This window comes from Schistocerca cancellata, chromosome 5 (assembly GCF_023864275.1).
Source record: "Schistocerca cancellata isolate TAMUIC-IGC-003103 chromosome 5, iqSchCanc2.1, whole genome shotgun sequence".
Taxonomy (NCBI): Eukaryota; Metazoa; Arthropoda; class Insecta; order Orthoptera; family Acrididae; genus Schistocerca; species Schistocerca cancellata.
Genome location: NC_064630.1, coordinates 341,686,259 through 341,693,156, shown reverse-complemented (window position 1 = coordinate 341,693,156; position 6,898 = coordinate 341,686,259). Strand labels below are relative to the sequence as shown.

General features: G+C 45.7%; 3 non-coding genes across 3 annotated transcripts; 2 read left to right on the top strand and 1 right to left on the bottom strand.

Moving 5' to 3' along the window:
- Positions 1-464: 464 nt before the first annotated feature.
- Positions 465-539, bottom strand: Trnas-cga (transfer RNA serine (anticodon CGA)). Its single transcript has one exon. It is a non-coding gene; the product is annotated as a tRNA-Ser (tRNA).
- Positions 540-872: 333 nt separating this feature from the next.
- On the top strand, positions 873-947 carry Trnal-caa (transfer RNA leucine (anticodon CAA)). Its single transcript has one exon. It is a non-coding gene; the product is annotated as a tRNA-Leu (tRNA).
- A 227-nt stretch (positions 948-1,174) lies between these two features.
- On the top strand, positions 1,175-1,249 carry Trnas-cga (transfer RNA serine (anticodon CGA)). Its single transcript has one exon. It is a non-coding gene; the product is annotated as a tRNA-Ser (tRNA).
- The last annotated feature ends 5,649 nt before the right edge of the window (positions 1,250-6,898 follow it).

Here is a 6,898-nt window from a genome sequence, read left to right as displayed (position 1 = left end):
AAATAACATTAATAAACAACCTAGAAAGAACATTGTTTTCATTTGTAAAATATTTCGAGGCTGTAGAACAACTCAGAAATAAAGTTTATATTCCCAGAATGAGATTTTCACTCTGCAGCGGAGTGTAAGCTGATATGAAACTTCCTGGCAGATTAAAACGGTGTGCCCGACCGAGACTCGAACTCGGGACCTTTGCCTTTCGCGGGCAAGTGCTCTACCAACTGAGCTACCGAAGCACGACTCACGCCCGGTACTCACAGCTTTACTTCTGCCAGTACCTCGTCTCCCACCTTCCAAACTTTACAGAAGCTCTCCTGCGAACCTTGCAGAACTAGCACTCCTGAAAGAAAGGATATTGCGGAGACATGGCTTAGCCACAGCCTGGGGGGATGTTTCCAGAATGAGATTTTCACTCTGCAGCGGAGTGTGCGCTGATATGAAACTTCCTGGCAGATTAAAACTGTGTGCCCGACCGAGACTCGAACTCGGGACCTTTGCCTTTCGGGGGCAAGTGCTCTACCAACTGAGCTACCGAAGCACGACTCACGCCCGGTACTCACAGCTTTACTTCTGCCAGTACCTCGTCTCCTACCTTCCAAACTTTACAGAAGCTCTCCTGCGAACCTTGCAGAACTAGCACTCCTGAAAGAAAGGATATTGCGGAGACATGGCTTAGCCACAGCCTGGGGGGATGCTTCCAGAATGAGATTTTCACTCTGCAGCGGAGTGTGCGCTGATATGAATGTCTCCGCAATATCCTTTCTTTCAGGAGTGCTAGTTCTGCAAGGTTCGCAGGAGAGCTTCTGTAAAGTTTGGAAGGTAGGAGACGAGGTACTGGCAGAAGTAAAGCTGTGAGTACCGGGCGTGAGTCGTGCTTCGGTAGCTCAGTTGGTAGAGCACTTGCCCGCAAAAGGCAAAGGTCCCGAGTTCGAGTCTCGGTCGGGCACACAGTTTTAATCTGCCAGGAAGTTTCATATCAGCGCACACTCCGCTGCAGAGTGAAAATCTCATTCTGGAAGCATCCCCCCAGGCTGTGGCTAAGCCATGTCTCCGCAATATCCTTTCTTTCAGGAGTGCTAGTTCTGCAAGGTTCGCAGGAGAGCTTCTGTAAAGTTTGGAAGGTAGGAGACGAGGTACTGGCAGAAGTAAAGCTGTGAGTACCGGGCGTGAGTCGTGCTTCGGTAGCTCAGTTGGTAGAGCACTTGCCCCCGAAAGGCAAAGGTCCCGAGTTCGAGTCTCGGTCGGGCACACAGTTTTAATCTGCCAGGAAGTTTCATATCAGCGCACACTCCGCTGCAGAGTGAAAATCTCACTCTGGAAACATCCCCCCAGGCTGTGGCTAAGCCATGTCTCCGCAATATCCTTTCTTTCAGGAGTGCTAGTTCTGCAAGGTTCGCAGGAGAGCTTCTGTAAAGTTTGGAAGGTAGGAGACGAGGTACTGGCAGAAGTAAAGCTGTGAGTACCGGGCGTGAGTCGTGCTTCGGTAGCTCAGTTGGTAGAGCACTTGCCCGCGAAAGGCAAAGGTCCCGAGTTCGAGTCTCGGTCGGGCACACAGTTTTAATCTGCCAGGAAGTTTCATATCAGCGCACACTCCGCTGCAGAGTGAAAATCTCATTCTGGAAACATCCCCCCAGGCTGTGGCTAAGCCATGTCTCCGCAATATCCTTTCTTTCAGGAGTGCTAGTTCTGCAAGGTTCGCAGGAGAGCTTCTGTAAAGTTTGGAAGGTAGGAGACGAGGTACTGGCAGAAGTAAAGCTGTGAGTACCGGGCGTGAGTCGTGCTTCGGTAGCTCAGTTGGTAGAGCACTTGCCCGCGAAAGGCAAAGGTCCCGAGTTCGAGTCTCGGTCGGGCACACAGTTTTAATCTGCCAGGAAGTTTCATATCAGCGCACACTCCGCTGCAGAGTGAAAATCTCATTCTGGAAACATCCCCCCAGGCTGTGGCTAAGCCATGTCTCCGCAATATCCTTTCTTTCAGGAGTGCTAGTTCTGCAAGGTTCGCAGGAGAGCTTCTGTAAAGTTTGGAAGGTAGGAGACGAGGTACTGGCAGAAGTAAAGCTGTGAGTACCGGGCGTGAGTCGTGCTTCGGTAGCTCAGTTGGTAGAGCACTTGCCCGCAAAAGGCAAAGGTCCCGAGTTCGAGTCTTGGTCGGGCACACAGTTTTAATCTGCCAGGAAGTTTCATATCAGCGCACACTCCGCTGCAGAGTGAAAATCTCATTCTGGAAACATCCCCCCAGGCTGTGGCTAAGCCATGTCTCCGCAATATCCTTTCTTTCAGGAGTGCTAGTTCTGCAAGGTTCGCAGGAGAGCTTCTGTAAAGTTTGGAAGGTAGGAGACGAGGTACTGGCAGAAGTAAAGCTGTGAGTACCGGGCGTGAGTCGTGTTTCGGTAGCTCAGTTGGTAGAGCACTTGCCCGCGAAAGGCAAAGGTCCCGAGTTCGAGTCTCGGTCGGGCACACAGTTTTAATCTGCCAGGAAGTTTCAAAGTTTATATTGTAAGCTTTTTGGTATCAGCAACTACGGTGGTGTCTTATCTATTCGTCACTGCTCTATTACACGAAAATATGCTATCTGACAATCAATTTTTTTTACAAACATCCAACGATGGGTAAATCGAACCTCAGAAATTTGGATCTGGTGAAACCTAAGCAGCTTATTTCTCCATTTTTCAATATTTAATTTCCAGTTTAGAACGCCGTCATTGAGCAGGGTGCAAGAAATCGTTGCTGATATTCATTTCAGATAGCAACTTGCCGTTGCAACTGAAGAAGCAATATCTTGAATTACACACTGACACCTGGGAATCAATCAGAACCATATTCTTGGCTAGCAAATGCTGTACGAAACTGCACGGGCTCGTGTGTTTCTGGTACAGAGGGTGGAGGCTGACGAATAAGCGTTAGATTACTGAAGATGCGGACACCATGCCTGTGCAAATGTACTTTTGAGATAAGCGTTAGGTAAGCGTTCCGTTACCACAGATGTTGAAAGCATAACGTTACCTTTACGTGTACATAACAATAGAATAAATAAAGGCTGCCATCAATAAATTCCCAAATTGTTTCTGTTGTCAGATCCAGTAACTCTCCACACAGCGATTTACCGGTGAAAACCGACACCGGTATTTTAATCCTGAATAAACGGTTTCTTCGGTATTTGTTTGATCTCAGTCATAGGGGTTGTTTTTTATTTCCGCTGATAAACGAATAAAAAACCGAAATATCAATCTGACATAGAAGCACTACTAAAATTTTTCGTTTGCAAATATCCCATTTTTTAAGAAAATTAATTTTTATTTGTAAAATTTGCTTTGGTTTAGAACACTGCGTTATGTAGTAAATGGGAAAAACGACCTGTGCTATTTGAATAACAATTCTGACAGAAACGGGCAACAGAAACATGACGTAAGATTTGGTACAGCATTGTTGAGACAATAATGTCCCTGCTGCCGTGTCTCGTGGCTTATGGTACACGTGAACGAGCACGTGCAGTGTGCAGGACTTGCCCACGGTAGTGTCTCGCTGTCGTCGTCGGACATCCGTTGTATTGCAGAATGGCACAAACCCTAGCCTGGAAGTGACGTAGCAGTGAAGAACAATGCTTCATTTGCTTTAAAAGATTAAAGATTTGTCTGCCATTTCCATGGAGTAGTAAAAGAGGAAAGATTTTATGGAATCAGTAATGAATTAAAAAGTTAGCAATAAGTCACAGTATACAATAAAAGTAGCAAGTACCTGACCTGCTTCTGTGCCTACAAAATATGGCTTTGTCTACTTGTAGCCTTGAAAACGGACAAAATAACACGAAAAATAGTCCTCAGTATTCACCCATTTGAAACTGATTATTCGCAGTGCACAAATAGTGGTATGATCACCGAATGCAAAACGATTTTTGAACGTTGTTTCAAAAAGTTGAAATCAGTAGGGGAATACTGATAACTTTTTGTAGTATTCGAGCAGTTACGACTTTTCGGCAAAAGCAGCGAACACTGGGCGGAATAAGTTTTCTTTTACTCGGCTATTTAATTTAATATTTTTATTCTATATGTCTTGAAATTTAAATAAGTGAAATTTCTTCATTCTTTGTCCGGTTTCTACGTTTATTACTAGAAGTAATAGGCATAAGAAAACTAAGATCGGTTATTCCAGAAACCGCTTATTTTGAATGATTTTCTCTTTTTAAACAACTGTGGGAAAAAAACCTGATGTAAATGAGGAAGCGGTTGTTTCATTGATATCTGCCGTCCTTAGCTCACACCCGAGGGGAAGGGTGGGCTGCGCCCTCCCCTCCCCCTCCCCCCTCCCACGCCACCCGCTCATATGGTGACAGGTGTTTCTCCTTTCAAGGAAATGGTATAAAATCGGTATTACGTAGGTTTTTAACAGGGTCGGAACTCTAATATTTTCATGGCCACTTACAAGTCGGCATTCGTCTTCCAAAATATTAAAAATACTCCAAGCTCCCAAGTCTCGCCCATCCCTCCCGTCCTACAAACTATGGTATGGGCGCCAATCAGAGCTTGAAGGCGTATGGGACGCGAGAATTGCTCTTTCATGTCCTTTCACCAGCACGTTTACAGACACTTCGGCGCCTATCTGACCTCTACAATCAAAAGAGGGACTGTCCATATTTTCGCGGCGCAATGATTGTTCCATAAAATTTAGGGCGTGCAGCCGCATAAATTTCACTTCTTCTTCCGATCTTTCGGCTGTATACAGTCCAGCCATCTTCAGAGTGAGACGAGTGAGAAACGCACCAGCACCCACTGAACGCGAAACTGCGGTGGCGGCCATGGATGCACAAGGTGCCAGAGACGTCGATCCATGGCCGAGAGGTACAACATTAGCGTGAAATTAGATGTAGGGCTGCACGGTCGATCCAAATGGTGAAATCGATGTATCACTACGGGCTTCACCGTTACAACGTCTTTGTTCGTTTATACAAGAAAGTTCAATAGATGGTGAGTTTAGCTTGGACAAATTACTTTCTGTATCAAACTCACAAAGACGTCGCAACAACGCGGCGCGCAGTGATACATCGATTTCACCGTGTGGGTAGACCAGGTAGCCATAGATCTTATTTCATGCATATGTTGTAGCTCTTTGTCGCCGATCAACGTCTCTGGTGTCTTCTGTATCTGTAGCCGCATGCGCACTGGCTCGGTCCGCGGGTTTAAAAGGGCGTAATAATTGCAGAAGCGTCAGTCACCCGGCTTACGAGGGAGATATCTGGACGGTACACAGCCGAAATATGAGGAGAAGAAGTGAAATTTACGCGGCTGCATCACATCCTGGAACAAAAGAGAGACTCATCGCCCAACATAACAGAATGCTATTCAATGCCCGAGTCCATCCTGGCATTAGATAGTGATGTCTGTTGTTGTTTGTAGTATTGTGTCAATGGTTAGAAACGCACTGCAACTTGAGAGCTCTACCCAGACTATAAAAATTGCTTCCCGGCGGTCTGTGGTGATACTTCGCCTATAACCTCTGTCCAGATTCCTGCTGTTGTCATTCGTGTGAACGTCAGAGCGAGTCGAACAATTCTACAATCTACGCGAAATGCATTCGCAGTTGCGAAAACGAACTACAGTCAGCTGTCTAAAGGAATGACGACAGTGAAAATCTTTGCCGGAGCAGGACTCGAACCCGTGTTTCCCACATAATGGGAGCGGTGGCCTTAATCGCCGTGGCTATCCGCTCATGACTCACAGCCACACCCCGACGTCCAGACGTCGTCGTTCCTGCATCACAACCTGTGCACGTAGACACATATAATTCCCCTACAGCGAAGGATATTTTTAACTGAAAGTCACTGTCTGGTATTGGCGGATAACTTCGATATAGCGGTGCCTTTGTTGTTAAGAAGGACGATGTAATTCTGATTCGGGCATGCCTGCATACAATTCATCCACCCTTACAAGCCAGCGACTTTCAATTAAAAAGTGTCCTCCCCTACACGGGAATTACATAATGAGTGGACGAGTACAGGTTGTGACGTAGGAACGACGACATACGGAAGTCTGGGTCTGGATGTGAGTGGCGCACGGATAGCCAAAGAACTTCAGGTGGCTTCTACCGTAAAGCTGAGAATCCTGGTTCGAGTCTCGGTCCGGCACAAATTTTCGTTTTCGTCGTTCCCTTATGCAGCTGATGGTTCCTCGTATTCGCAACTTTGAATACATTTAATGTATTTATGTATTTGATAACGACTGTAGTCGCCCCAAAGAACATGGCATTGTTGTTATTAACAACACAGGCACCGCAGCATCGTACCCTAATATCTAACCGTGGTGTAGACATTCTGTAAGGATCTGTGACTACTCTTCTGGCCACACTACTGTCCATCTCGTCACCACTCGTTCTATTGTCATTCCACAACAGTCAACTGTCTGCGTGTTCGGTCATTAATGGTACTCCCGTGTAACTTATGCCATTGATTCAACCTTAATCAGTGCCCGAAATATGGCTATAAGCGGCTGATTCACGTCGACTGGATATGTGTTGCGATCTCCTCTTGAGAATTTTCAGTAACGTCAGACACATTTCAGCCATCATCAACTCATGCTGTTCTCCATCTGTAGGAACAGGTGTTATCTCTCATGAAAACACTCAAAATAAGCGTGTATAAAGATGAAATTTTGACTAACATACGAACAGCCATAAACACTTAAAAGTATCTGTTTGGTAGCGTTCGGTCAAGATGTTCATAGTTTGATATTTTCCTTTCCGGCTAGGGTAAGTGTAAAATACAGAGAAATAAGGTAATATTCAATATGTAGAAGATCCAACTAAGAATAGTAATAAGGTAAGACCAAGAGAGATGTCGTCTGATTAAAAGAGACGTAAGATGAGGATCCAGTCTTCCTCTCCTTCGATTCAGTTTGTACGTCGAAGAA